Raw genomic sequence first — 15,580 nt, 5'->3', positions numbered from 1 at the left:
GAAACTTAGGAAGTACACGAGCTCGCACGTATCATTTGCATTGGAAAAGCAAATCGTAGGAAGTTGTCGAGAGTTTGAATTTCTCAACACGAAACAATTCCTACGAAACTTCGACCTACTAGTATCTATATATAATATATACGTATATACACATAATATATACAGATATAGGTACATACATGGAATTTCGTGCTCTCAAAAGGAACACGATAGCACGTTCGATTTTCTCAAATATCTCGCGGCAAATCGGACTAGTCACAGCAATCTCAGCGTCAAATGTTTAATGTCTAACGAACGTTCGACCTACGAATTAAATTTCTAACGAGGAAAGCGAAAGCCCCCTAGCTATCAAAGCTAATTATATAATTCAACGATCATAGTAAGTAAAATCCAAAGAGATAAATTATACTAACGAAAGGTAGTTCTCGCTATTAAATTTACTATAAGAAGAGTGACGAGAAGATATTAAAAATATTAAAAATATTTCATTCAAATAGAATTCATAAAGAATAATACGTTCTTTTTCTATTTTATTTTTCTATTTTTTTATTACAATAAACCAAAAGTCTTCTTTTTAAATCAGTAAAAAATAAAATGTAACGGTAGATATTTAATTATTCTTTTTCATATTTCTATTTCGAAATACAGTTTCTTGTCTATAATAATAATTGTTGCATATATAGTTTTATACTCTAATTAATCGTAAATTATCGACTGATATTCTTTCCATATAAAACTTATGATACGTGACTCGAGCCATAATAAACAAAAGAGGATACGAACATTTGCTCATATGTTGCGTGCTTCATTTAATTTATTGGAAGTCTACTACAAACCTCAATGAGAGTATTTACATTTTTATGTATTTTCTTCTTTATATGTGAATATTCCTTTACTTGTATCACTTTATTACTATTCCACGATAAACCTAATTTTTGTTGATAACAAAAATCAATAAAAATTTGTATATAAAATATATACCTCAGAATTCGTGATAAGTAAAATTGACAAAAATTCCCAAAACGTTTCTAAAATATCCATCTGAAGCGAATGTATCGCTCAAAAAGTTCTTTTAAAATATATGTATGTTGGAAGACGAGAAAAATTTTCGAAACGAAGATGAAGAAGAAGAAAGATGGGGACCACCAACGTGGACGTAAAGATTTGCAAAAGAAGGATTTGGCGATGATGGTGGCGATGTTACAGGTGCCGAGGTGCGAAAGCTCGCACGAGCTAAAGTAACGGTAACGCTCGTCGAACGGAATATAGAGTAGCTAGCGAAGTATGTATGGTTTGAGTGTAGGGTTTGTATGAGAGTCCCACAAGTGGCGTGCCTCGTATACTCGAGCGAGCGTGCACATTCACCTATACACATACACAAATGCAATACATGTCGGTCTCTCTCTCTCTCTTCTCTATCCTTTTTCCTCTCTAAACATCACCTACATCGTTTGAGTTGGCCGCTAGCTAGCTTGGGGTCCATTTAAATGGATTTTTGCCTCCATTTAAATGCTCCCGTCCAGGGCAAATCGTAATGCCATTATCTCCCGGCCGCGAGAGAACACCTCATTTGTGTAGAAAGCGGAATGACTTTCTGGGCTTAACGAATTTTTGTTACCCACTAATTCCCCCCCTAAAACTCCCTTACCTCCTTTTACATCCTCTTGAGTCTACATTGATCGACTGCGATCGAAAATGCATACAAGATTTTCCTACTCGATCTATCACATTCGTAAATCTACTTATTTAATTATACAAATTATATGTTCTAATTTATTTTGTGTAATTACTTGTATCTTATTTTCTTTTTTACTTCGATAATGAAAATCTTTCTTTTCGTTCGATACTATACAACCCAAAATGAAATGAGTTTATATTGTAGTCAAGTAATTTCTACAAACAATAAATACATTTAATTAAATAAAGTTTGTAACTTTATATAAGACTGGGTGTAATAGTATACTATTATATACGATACTATGCAACTTTATACAACTCTACGATACAAGTGAGCTGTTCAAACCCTTTATCACTTTCTAACAATCTTTTACTCATACATTCGTGCCTCTACATATTTACACCAATACTACTGATATTCTAGCTGACCTCAAAACGTACTTACAATATATGTACACGAACGCTGGGCCATTCAAACACCACTTACACTATCACTCATTTCTTTCTATTCAGAATATCTTTAGCAACGATATTTCGTCATCGTTAGTTATTTAAAATATATTATATCTCTTATTTACAATATTCTATTCTACTTATTTTTCTTATTGTAATGTTCGATAATATTATATCACGAAATTGTTAAAATTCTTGTACTACACATGTTACGTAAAAATGTAACGTAAGGAATGAATCGAACAGCATATTTTTTTTTTTAATACCGTTCGAACCGTGAGAATCGTACTCGAAGATGCAGAGGAGATATCATAGCACATGCTTGAAGGCCATAAAACTGACAAACAAACCCAGAAATTATTCGATAGATATCAGTGCGACGAAACCTTCAAGTCATGTCGTTTTGCTAAGTAAACACGTGCGTTCCTATCAAGAGAAACGATTTCCTTTATTCTAAATAAGTTTCTCCCGTTGCATATTTTCCACTACCACGTCCACTAAAAAACGTTAACTTTCTGCATCGACGGACTATTGGGGTGGATTTTCCTGCTATTGGACAATCAATCTAGGGAAGGAATGACGATTTTCTTCTTCCTATAAAAACCCACGAAGCAACACCATCATCGTCATTCGATCACAAAGAATTATTCGATCACAATACATTCAATCCTCATCATCACTCATTTCTCTCAACATCACAAAGAACAACTACTCGAAATCGCATCAGCCTCTGACAACGCAGTAGAACCAGTACCAAGAAAGAAAACGCAAGCATCGCATCAGTAAACCGCATAGCTGCAAGCAACATATTCACCAAGCAGCGCATCGTCAAAGGATCATTCAATAATTCACAACGCAACAACAATGCACAGCTATGGCATTTTAGCGATAAATAAATAACGTAGTACCGATCAAGGCACCGGTCGTGCAACAATACGTTTTCGAGTTGGATGATATTATTTTTTCATTTTATACGAACAGTTTTCTTTAGAATTTACTTTTTCTTCCTCTCTTGAAAAAACCCAAGTAGAAATAAAGCGTAGATTTCTATTATTTTTCAAAAATATATACACAGTAAAATGTAGAAAGAAATTTTAGGGAATTATTTTTCCAAAATACACTCCCATATCTTTTCTTTCTTCTTTTTTCTTCTTTTATTAAACTATTTCGTGGTGTTCGCTAATACGTAGTCAACTGATTCCACACACGCTTAGTAGCCTTATAAAAGCGTCTTTTTTGGTTTTACAAACGACAGCTACTTCAAAAGAAGTAAAAGACAAAAACGAAGTTAAGGGAAAATGTGTGCGCGCGCGCGCGCATGTGCGTGTACCAGGAGACAGGAGGTGAACGAAGTGAGCTAGACGCCATTTGGTCTGGGCATTAAACTGATATCGCCTTGGACTCTCCATTTTTCTTCTCTCTCTCTTCCTTTTTTTCGTTAGACGATCTACCATAATCATTAAAGTCTCGAAGAAAAATTAACGTTCAGCTAATTTTAATGGGCTAATATAAGCATACTTAAGGATAATAACATTCTTTAGAAGTATTCTTAATCGCAATCAATATTCGAATACGAATCGATAATAATAATGATAATGTGATAAGAATAAGTAATAAAGAATACTCCGATAACTATTATTATCACCATAAATTTGAGTTTGTTAACGTCGACCTATTTATCTTCAAACTTATTTTCGAACGTTGTTTTAATATTTTTCGAACGATATAAATGACTTGCTATATGTATTTAGATATAGATAAAAATTACGTATATAGAATAATAAGAATAAAACAGATCTTTTTAAGATCATATCCTGCGAAGTTTACGATAATAAAAAGAAGTTGCACGAGCTCATAGAAAATAAGAGATAGAAAATTCGTTACCGATGTACGGAGATTAAAAATATTTATTAACAAACTACCCTTTCACGAGTAAACTTGATGAAACAAAGCTGATATCGTTAAGCGTCGTTACGCTACGTGTAATTACGGCGAAAACAAGGAGCACCATTAATAGCTTATATAACGCGATCATTATTTGTATTAATGCAAACTATACACTTGCGAGGTACTTTTAAAGATGCATCGAATTCTAGTCTCTTGCGCGTGGTACTTCCACGAATAAGAAATAAGTAAATTAAAATTCTCCAAAAGATAACTTTCTGTTAGTAATTTGCATGCTTACCATATATATATGGTATAATATATAAATGTAACTTCTCTGATTTGGAAGCGGGGTTGGAGGGATGCCGAACTTAAGCGTAAAACGTAAAAACAGGGCACAAATAAATCGTTAACACGAGAGATATAGAATAAAATAAACGATTATATTTCAAGATACAGAAACGGTTAGGATACAAAAGAAATGTTCAATCTTGACGCTCGGATGGTCGCGGAGAGAGTGTCGAATTTTCTTTCCTTGCTTTCGGCTAGCGGTCAGCAATCGTCCTTTTTTCTTATCGGTGTTAGCCGCCCTTCCCTCGAACAATGCGTCGCTCACCTATCTTTCGTGAATACAAATAGACGGATACATTTCATAAAGGGCACTGACTCTCTGTCGAGCTACACGTGGCTATATATATACGTATACATACATAAGTATATAATGCAAGACATTTTAGAATAAACCACTATATTTCAATTTTTGTTTGGAATTTATAATAACAAACGATGCACACCTGTGAGACATTGAGTTCTATCTTTTCATAAAATCATTCATAAAAGAACATTAATAAAAGAAAATTCTTACGAATATACTTTTTGGTGAGAAAATATCGGTAACCTACATTTCTTCTTCTGTCCCAAATTTATAAGGAAATAAGGATGGAAGGCGATATACGTTTGAGAAAACAAGGTTTAGCTTAGATTTTTCTATGTACGCATGTAAATATGTTTATATACATTATATATACAATAAAGTACATATATGCATGCAAACACGCATACATACCTATGTAAAAGAAATCATATGGAGATCTCGTTACGTGTTGACTCTCTTTCCTTCTCCTTTTCCATGAAAGTCTTCTCCCATCATTTCGATACATTCTCGTGAACGCATGTGCCGAATCTCGAATGTTTATATATTTGTTCAATAAGGGATTGATTCCAGGAAATCGCCGTGCCCGAACACCATTGGTGGTCCGAGGAAAGCTTTTATTTGCGCAACGTGAAAATTTACATTGCAAATGCTAGTCTCTACTCTTGCTGGAGCTTATACAATCTACACATACGAATAGGGACACACACACACACACACATACGTACAAATAAACGAGATACGACGACGCGGGTAGAGAAAGAAAAAACTCAAAGCCTTATCGGTTTTGCACCAAGTTGCTGATATCTCGCTAAACCTTCTACTTTAGCAGCCAATATCTCGTCTTGCGAACGAATTTCATTCGTTTGAATCTAGGAAGGCGTTGGCGACACGGTCGCAACCAAAAACAGCACCTTCCCCCCCCCATTTACATTTACGTTTCCGCAAAATTTATTTTATGTAATAGCTTCGCCTAAAAGCAACGATAAATCGGAAAGTGTAAATATATTTCTGTGAAAGCTCGTTTCTTCTCTAAGGCTTTATGTTGTTGCAAAGATTAATGTTAACACATGTGCATGTACACCCTTGTACGCGCTATTTCTTTATCTCTCTCTCTTTCTCTAATTCGCCAAATATTATATTTCAATCTTATAGAATAATTTTCACAAACGAGGAGAAAGAGAAAGGCAGAGAGAAAAAGAAACAAGAACGAGGCTAGCTCAAATTTTCATCAAGCAAACTCTTCCACGTTCTCTTTTACTCCCGTCTATTTCTTCGTGACAAAGGAAACGAATTATTTAAACGGGCAATTAATTAGTCGCGCGCTCCGCTTTACAATTTACATTCTATAAGAAAACAGGCGAACTGAGGTATTACCCCTTTGCCCCTTGTAATATTACAATTACGCATAAGAAAGGGAAAAAGGGGGACTCGACTTCTCTCAGCTACGGAATAAAAGCGAGCTGAGCGAGATAAAACGGTCATAAAAAAAGAATTAGCTCACCTAAGCCGGGACTTTGGATCATTACAAGCACCGTCTAGACGAAGCTGCATCTCCCAGATTAAGTTATCCCTATAACGTGTCCCTGACGCGTTTTAAAGTGTTGCAATGCTTTTTGTCTTTTTAATGCTAATCCGTACATTTTACGAGACGTCATTTCTTTGGTTTCATCCATCAAATGAGTGTACTTTTTACCCTCTTTCAAACTCGTCTCGTTAATGCAGATACTTTACGAAGGATGGATAAATGTAAAAATAGTAAATCGAAAACTTATAAGAATCTCTTCGAAGAAAATTACATAGCTCGTAATGAGAAAAGTTATCCATGAGAATGAAGAGGGTAAAATCTTTTTTTTTCTTTCACCTAGCTGAAACCTCTTTTTTTATCCTCAGACTATAAAATATTCGAAGAAAACATCAGAAATTAAATTAGAACAAAAATAAAGTCTATATACAACCACACATACAACAAATAAATTCTACATACATTTTTGGAAATGTGGGCTACGTGTGAAAAGGTTTTTGTAAAAAAGTGACTCGAACCAGTAAAACAGAGATTAATAAAGATAATAATAAAATTGCCGGAGTTCTATGAGCATAAATTAACAATTTATTTATCGTGAAATTATATATTGTAAAATCTTATTAAACCGATGCCTTTTATTATTGTTTAATGTTAGTTCAGAGAAAGAGCGATTAAATATTCCAGTCAAATAAGAATGAAGATAATGTTGAAAAGATAAAAAAGAAGAAAAAGAAAGAAAAAGAGATCCTTATACTACTTGTTTTTGAACTGTCTTATTGTCTTAAGCTAACCAATTTACGATGCAAACGTTAAGATCGTCATAAAGTATGATGAATCGTTTCAACCTTTCTCTTCTTCTCCTCTCTCTTTCTCTTTTTCTCCCTCTTACTCTCGTTTTCTATTTCTCTCACTCTCACTCTCACTCTCACTCCCCCTGTTTCCCGTATTTTCTCTCTTTTTCGCTACCGTCTTTCTCACTTTCTCTCTCACTCACACACACACACACACACTCGTTATTTGCTCTCTCTTTCCCTTATCCTTCCACCCACCCACTCTTTCCCTCTCACTCTCTCTTAGCTTATTTCTCTTTCTAGTCATCATCGTCTCTCTTATAGTTTCTAGGCAATCTCCGAAAGCTTCGTCGAGCAGGCAGCTGTATTTCACTTTCATGGCGTAATTCTCTGGCGCGCCTGCTAAAGAAGCTTACCGAAAATTTTCTTGTCATCTTTTACGCGTTGCGTGTTATGCAGAAACGAAGGTAGGAGAAACGAAATTTGTTACTACGAAATCGCTTTCACCGTCTTACCAAGAAAATAAACCTTCCGAAAGCGTTACGCTTTTCTTATTAACCTTGTGAACGAAATAATAGGACAAAATTAAAATTAACATTCAAATTCTTATTTTTCACCGAAAGAACGGATATGGAAATTAAATGTGGTTATTTAATTGATCCGTTTTATGTAACATTTCATTTGTCATTTTTTGAAGTTATACTTCTTTTGGCGCGTTGGGGAAAATGTAATGGGGAGTGAGATTTTGTTCCGAGCGTCTGGAAAAACGACACCATGAAGTTTGTCAGTATTTACGACGCGCGGTAAAGCGATTTCAAGTATACGGCATGAAGTTGTCTTCTCTTCTTCCCCTTTTTTTCTCAAGCGGGTCACCCATCCAAATACTAATCGTACTTAGCGCTGCTTTACTTAAAATGATCGAGCGAGAACTAATGCTGTAACCGCGCCATGGCTGTTGACGCGTGAAGTAATTCGATATATCTCTCTTATATTTAGTGTAGACTGATATCTATATTTTGATATTTTCTTTTTTTTTTTTTATTCTTTCTTATATATATATAATAATTATTATTTTTTTTTAAGTTATTTTTTTTCTTTTAAGTTTTTTTTTGAAGTTATTTTTGAGGTTATTGAGGTTATATTCGTTTTGATACGGCAAAGAAGTATAACTTCTTACGTGCGTACATAAGTACACACACCAGTTTTTTTTTAATTAGTTTTAAAGTCAAATATTCATAAAAAGACTATTAGGTTATTAACTGCTGTTCTATCTTTTGATTAAGAATAAATTTAAGAAAATAACGATAATCGAAATGTAAAAAGCGTTTCGTGTTATAAATAATATTTGAATTTTATATTTGCTTCCTCGTCTCTTTATTAAATATAGATGAAATTAATCAAATAATGATGATCGAAAAATGTCAAGATATATTTAGTATTAAAATAGAATATTTTAATATATATAAAATGACGCATTTAATTTCAATAGTAACGGAAACCTTATTATCGAATATGATAAATAAAAATCGTATTGCAAAAAATACGGAAGTAATGCAGATTATCTATAGAACACAAATGATAGAGAGAAAAAGGGAGAAAGTGAGATCGAATTTTCCTATTAAAGATTAAATAAGATATAGTTAGCGTGAAAAAAGTAATCCATAGGACATAAGAATTCCGTCGAAAAAACGGTACATTCAGTACGATAAGCCTGCCACTTCGACTTGAATTCATCAAGTGTGCATACCCGGAAGACGATTCTCGTTCGTGCACGCAGCATCAAGATGTGCTACTTAAATTTAACATTTCACACCGAGTCTCCGAGTAGAAATGGGTCGGCTGTTTTTCAGACCAGCGAATCGTTATTAATACTAGGTAGAATGAAAAATAATCTTTTTTCTAAGTAGGAAGAACGTTAAATTTTCTCTATTCAATTCTGAATTAAAAACCCAGATATATAAAACTTTGACCTCTTAACTGGGAATGACAAGTTAACTCAACATTGGGAAATACCTTCGAAGATGATGCAAGTAATTGTAAACCTAATGCATTTTTATGATTAAAGCAAGAATAAATACATATACTTTGGAATCCCTATTGTCTAATAACCGCATTAATTGTGTCCTTACATATTTCCTGTTTTTATATGACATATTTGCCACGACGAACACGAAATGTAAATGTGCTATTAGTAAATTAGCTTCCCACTTAAAAGGTTAAATATGTATATACGAGAGTTTCACTTATGTAGTAAGTAAAAACCAAACATATTAAAAATTATACATTCACCTATGTATATAGATATTAGATTAAACATTTCGATAATGAAAAGTAATGTGTATAGAGGGAATAAACTAACATAAAAAAAGGATGTCATAAAGAGCATCTAATGAAGGCATCGTCTCTTATGGACAACACACTAGTGAAAATTCTCGTTACATTTATCGCTACTCACTACGTCGGTTATCTCTAGAAGATATCTTATGACGTTTAACGCCGGACGTTTATACAAAGTATAAAGAGAAAAAAGACGACGTCGTTATTTGAGACAAAACACTACCGACCAGATCGACTATAAATTTCTATAGATTTATATCCGTTGTCATGGACGTATAGGACAAAACACGTAAAAACAATTTTCTCCCCTTTCTCCTCGTTTCATGACGATCTAATCAACACCATCGAGCTAGATAGCCAACCCACTATCTTCCTTTCTCTCTCTTCATTCTTTTCTTTCTTCTTACCCCATCTCTCTCTCTCTCTCTCTCTCTTTTCCTCTGCGTGTTCGTGATGAATACGGCCGTAATTACCGAATGGTAAGTACAGTAAAATGATAATGACACCGTTTACACGATACTGCTAACGCTTTTGCCAAACTATTCCGCCAGTTTTACACAACGCTCGCTTCTAATATCCATTTAAGCATGTTTCACATCGTTACAAAGTCATTAATAATAATAATGTCGTTCGGTGGTCGCATCGATTTATTTATGATCCAAGTTGTTAGAACGTTGAGTAGAATGAAAACGTTATACACGTATCATCATTGCTATCGGTGTCGATCCGAAAACTTATTGAAAACCGATCAGAAGTTGTTATTACAGAAATGATTACGAGACTCTCGACGATGATACGAATTTTCCTATTAAAATAAACCATTCTATTATGTATCTTCTTGTAGTAGTGTCTTGTTTCGCATAGGTAACATCTCGTTAACAAGCAAGTTTCTTTTTATATCAAACGATAATAATTAATCCATAAAATAGAACGCTTAATGGCGACTGCTAACGTCGATCGAGGTTGTTTAAACGTTAATGATAATGGCACCGTTCTCTTGAAATAGCCATGCCAGTAACAACGTGTAATTTTATGCTATTTGCTACTGAATGATGACGTAGATCGTAAACGGCAAATTATTACGAAGAGTTTCCTGCATCAACGATATTCTATAATTTGACTTAACCTAATTGTATAATTGTATAATAACATGTATACTGTTGATGAGATTCTGAAAATGATATTAAAATTTGTAAGTACTTTATTTATCTAACAAAAAAAGAGAAAATAATAATCGAATGTCTATGAGATGTTCGATAAATGTATTATTTTGAAATATTTGTTATCATAATGATTTTATCGAATATTACGTTAATCCGCTTAAGCTGCTGTTAATTATAATTATATAGTATAATATATATGGATATTTACGAGTATGATATGTGTATCCATGTGCTTGGACAATGCAAGAAAGAAATAAAATGAAAAGAAAAGAGAGACAGTTTCTTGAAAGAGCATTGTTGAATGAATCGTATCTGTAGCGAGCGGATGTTAAACAAAGCAGAGATATCAAATTTATATTTCGATACGTATCGATTAAGATTATTGTACGCGTGCATATGTTGTGTGTACATTGCTTAATCTGACAATGAATGTGCCTTTCGAAAAAAAGAAAAGAATGTAGTGAGAGACTAACGAGCGTCAGAGAGTACTTTGAGAGGCTAGAGAGTATATCAAATTGTGTGTGTATTAGAATATTTTAAAGAATATTTTAATATTAGAATAGTTTAAAGAATATTTTAAGATATTTTTGGAGATTATAGCAAGTTGTGTGTATTATTGCGAGAATTGCACTAATTTATAAGGCTTATTGTTCACTTCTATACCCATTGTTTATTCTCCAATAAATTTAATCCTACAAATATATTATTAATTCGTGTGAAAAAAATAAACTACTTGATATATATCTACCAATTTCTACGATAAAATATCGAACAATATGTTTACTGAATAATACGATACTATCCACTCGAACATTTGATCACTACGATACTTGCCCGATGACTGATATTCACGAAACGATGCTGGTTGTTTAGTTTTTCATGTTTATTGTTTATTGCGAATACACAACTACGTGTCGCTAATAAATCAGTTCTACGAGCTTTCAAAAATTTTATCGTTAAAGAAAACACATACATAATAAGTAAGTGTATAAGAAAGTACAATATTATATTTGTTTTACTTAAAAACAAAACAGAGAGAGATTGCGTAAATATACGTTATTTTATCAGAAACATTTCTTTATTATATAGTTATAGAAAAACTAATACAGAGAGAATAATAACTGTAGAAAGAAAAATATAAGTATTTGAAAAAGAATAAAAGAAGGTAAATGCTCACTGAAATGTAATCACATATTTATCGTACTGAATATATATTTAATTGTAAGATTATATTATAATATATAAAACATTAGTTAATTATTATTTAATAAAAAAAACCTTTTCTTACAAAGAATTATATATTTGATATATTATTGATTACATAGCCAAGAGAATCACTTTAGACTACTCGTGGTACTAATTAATCATTACATTGACTCCATATAAAAATTATTATAAATGTAAATATCCACACATTCTCGCATGGATAACGGTGATGGTTAGTGTTCGGAATAAAAATATTAGAGAACATTTTTTGTTAATATTTGTTGTAAGATCACTTACATCTTAAATTCTCATTCTCAACACGGCGTGAGGTATATGGTGTAATCGAGACGTCGACAGAAGAACGAAAACGAGGACGAAGGAAGGAAGGAAGAAAGGAAGGAAGAAAGGAAGGAAGAAAGGAAGGAAGGAAGGAAGGAACGAAGGAACGTCGTAGAGTCGTGGTTTAATTATCTTCGTCCTCTACTATCGTGGTGGTCGCTACGACGACTATCTAACGGGCTACAGAACCCAAAGACGTGACATTGTTTCTAATTTCAAAGCTTTCATGATTACATTATTAATACTAAATGACATCGGAAAGAAAATTTTATATTTAAAAAATCTCTAAAATAAAAATTATTTTCATGCAAGTACATAGATATATGCATACTTAAAACGATTTCAGAATAAGCAATTGTTCCTCTTATAGAAAGGAATTTTGACATAGTAGGCGTCCATGGTGTTTATGGTAAGGCGTATATGTATATTAGCAATAAGGGGGCAAAGGAACGTCGCCAGTTAGACGGCCGTGCTAACAATCGATCTTATTAGGTATAAATCAAACAAACGGTCTAGGATAGTTTTTCTATATTCTCTCTAGCAAATTTTATCCGTTTTGAAAATACTTGTCATTATTTCTTCTATTGGGTCCTAGACGATCTTGGATAGGTATAAGTAGATATATAAGAATTAGAGAGAGAAATAGCGTTATAAGAATTATTAGAAAGTTATAAGTTCGGTAGTTATTAGAGTTATTAGAAAATTACTTGTAAAGTTGTTATATAGAAGGAATAAAGACGTATTTTAAGACCACGCGCTAACTCACATTAAGACCTTCAAGTATTAAGATTCAAAATTATTTATAAATTACAAAAGTAGGATTTGAGACCCGCTTTTGCGATTTCTGAAGACCTAAATTGTTTACATAATCTAAAAATAGTTCCAGTCTGGCAATTTATTAATTTAATCATTCTTAAAGTAAAGTTATTGCATGTATTATGAAGTTATATAATCAGTCACAAAAATATTCGGACACCAGTATAGATTTGATATTCATGTTCTGTATTTAAACGAAATGTATAAATAATTAAAAAATTGTATCATGCTATAATGAAATATGGATTCTAGATAACAAAAATACTAAAAATATTTATTTATCATATATAATTGTTTTGATAATGGAAAAGAATTGAAGAAGTCACTAATTTATAAGTCACAAAAATACTCGGACCACTATGGAATGTTAGTTAATATAATAGTTAAGTAATTAAATAATATGTTAGTTAATATAACATTTCAATACCAAGAAAGCTATTATTACAATATTTTTAAACGTAATGCTTGTAACATACAACTGTATAGAGAGTGGAAGAGTTAAATTAAAGAGAGAGAAAGAAAGACCACTTAAATTGTATACATGATTAAACTAGCCTATAAAAAACATTAAAACTTTTGGAAAAAGTTAGTTATCATTGTATTTATTCTTAAAAAAGAAAAAACTATTATTTTTTCTTAAGAAGTACCATTCTTTAAGTATACTCATTTAAATTCTCTACTCTATATACATAGATATCTAGTCTCAGAAAGAATTTGAATCAGTCGCATAATTCGCAATCTTCTCTGGCACAGTTTTTGAGAAACTTCTTTTTCCAACCACGCTATTTGCACATCGTACAATTTTCCATTTGTAATCTCAAACTTTGGGGCTCACATTCCGCTACAAATGTACGTACCTACATGCCGTGTTAATAAAAGAAAATTTTACATCCAAGATATTTCAAATGAAATAAACTAGATTTGTATCATCCGACGAATATAAGTATTAATAATGCATAACTGCGTTCATAGTTAAAAGTATAGTATAAAATTGGAATAATGATAGCAGAATTTAATAATACCGCATATTGATCAAATAAATGTTTAATATTATTAATTAGTACGGTAAACTATCCGAATTATTAAAATAGTTTGTGTTTTGCTCTTGAAATATTATAATATTTTAAATAACCAAACTATCAAGCGCAAATGCTTTTAAAAAATTGTTACATTTCAATCGTTAAGTTTTTTAAAAATTATATTTATATATGAAATGAATAGTTTTGTTATTTCTAGATATAGAATTTATTCACATAATTATGAAATATTTCTGTATTCGTTAAGCTTTTTTAGAGTTTTGTTTTTCCGTCAAAATAAATCGCTAGATAAATAAACGAAACTAATCGGTATATGTTATTTTAATCATAATAAATTTTCTTCATTTCTCATTAAAATTGTTCACTTCAGCTCCCTAAGTAGACTTATTTAATAGTTTGCCATAGAATTTTTAATTTCAACAAACAATTATAATTTATAATGATGTAAAATTAATAATTATAATATATGTATAAGAACATTGCTTTCTACGCATTTTTAGTGAAATTTTTTTATATATTTGGAAGTAAACGCCTGGTTTCATATTCCAGATGCATCATAATTAAGGGAAAAGGTTAATTGATATTTTATTACTTTCTATATACTACGTAATAATTAATTCTTAAAAATATGTTATATTACACATTTTTAATAATGTAATAGAATAAAAAGAGAATTCCTTTTTCAACCTATACTCTATTATTATATTCATCAAATAATATTCGTTCCCTTAGGCAAAGTTGAAAAATGTGGAATACGGTCACATATGAGATATTCTTTTCAAACTATGCTCTTAAGTATTTAATAACTAGGTTCTTTGCTCCGTATATGTTACATAATAGAAACGACAGAGAAAAGAAGAAAGACGATGGGGATGGGGGTAAAGGAGAAAGAGAAAGAAAGAAAGAAAGAGGAAGAGAGAATGGCGAAAAAGGTGAAAAAGTGAAAGAAGAGGGAGACGTATGAACGACAATGCGTGAGGATGGCAAGAGGGGAAGCGACAGAGCGGAAAATAATGCACCGTGCAGAATTACGAATTACACGCTACAGGAGCAGTAGTTTCTCCTTCCTGCACTGTCAGACGGTCTCTGTTCGTTGCGTTGATTACACAAACAACATTCAGTCTTGTATATGGAAAGAGAGAGAGAGAGAGAGAATGAGGAGGGACAAGTGTTGCGAGGAGGTGAGGGGAAGTTTAGCATTGGTGCGGGCGGTATCAAACGCAGTCGTTACAAAGCCTGCTATTAATCTTTATTACAAACAATCCTCCGTGTTAATTCCGTGTAATTTCCCACCCGTCATGCTCTACGCCGTGCAAGTTCCGTATGTACGGAATGTCTCTCGTGCATCGCTTTTTCACGTAGGTGGAGGACGTTTTGAATTTAATAGTTTCTCTTCCTCTCTCTCTCTCTCTCTCCTTTTCTCTCTTTCCATTTTCTGTCTTTTTTCGCAATAATATCATTTAAAATAATTCCAAAGATCAATACTTTAAATAGCAGAAAGATAACAAGTACAGAAATACAGATGAAAATACGATTAGAAAAATGTAAAGAACGGAAATAGTTATTTTACAAAAAAAAATCTAATAATTAAACCTTTTTGAAGCAAATATTGCATATGGAAAAGATTTAATTTGTTGATTTGTTGGCAATACTATAATTGTTTTTTCTGTTGTAATTGATACCAATTCTCTAAAACGAAC

The 15,580-nt window shown here is 32.3% G+C and overlaps 1 protein-coding gene and 1 long non-coding RNA gene across 3 annotated transcripts in view; both read right to left on the bottom strand.

Annotated features, from left to right (window-relative positions):
• The window catches only part of LOC122514700 (protein O-mannosyl-transferase TMTC2-like), a 248,262-nt gene that overhangs the window by 218,707 nt on the left and 13,975 nt on the right, over positions 1 to 15,580 (bottom strand). The window lies entirely within an intron of this gene.
• On the bottom strand, positions 4,439 to 6,795 carry LOC122514710. Its single transcript, XR_006303104.1, has 2 exons — positions 5,081 to 6,795; positions 4,439 to 4,634 (listed from the first exon to the last, which is right to left on the bottom strand). It is a non-coding gene; the product is annotated as an uncharacterized LOC122514710 (long non-coding RNA).

This window comes from Polistes fuscatus, unplaced genomic scaffold (genome assembly GCF_010416935.1).
Source record: "Polistes fuscatus isolate 324 unplaced genomic scaffold, CU_Pfus_HIC Scaffold1, whole genome shotgun sequence".
NCBI lineage: Eukaryota > Metazoa > Arthropoda > Insecta > Hymenoptera > Vespidae > Polistes > Polistes fuscatus.
Note: the sequence above shows the minus strand (reverse complement) of the source record. Positions and strands in the feature narration are given on the sequence as shown.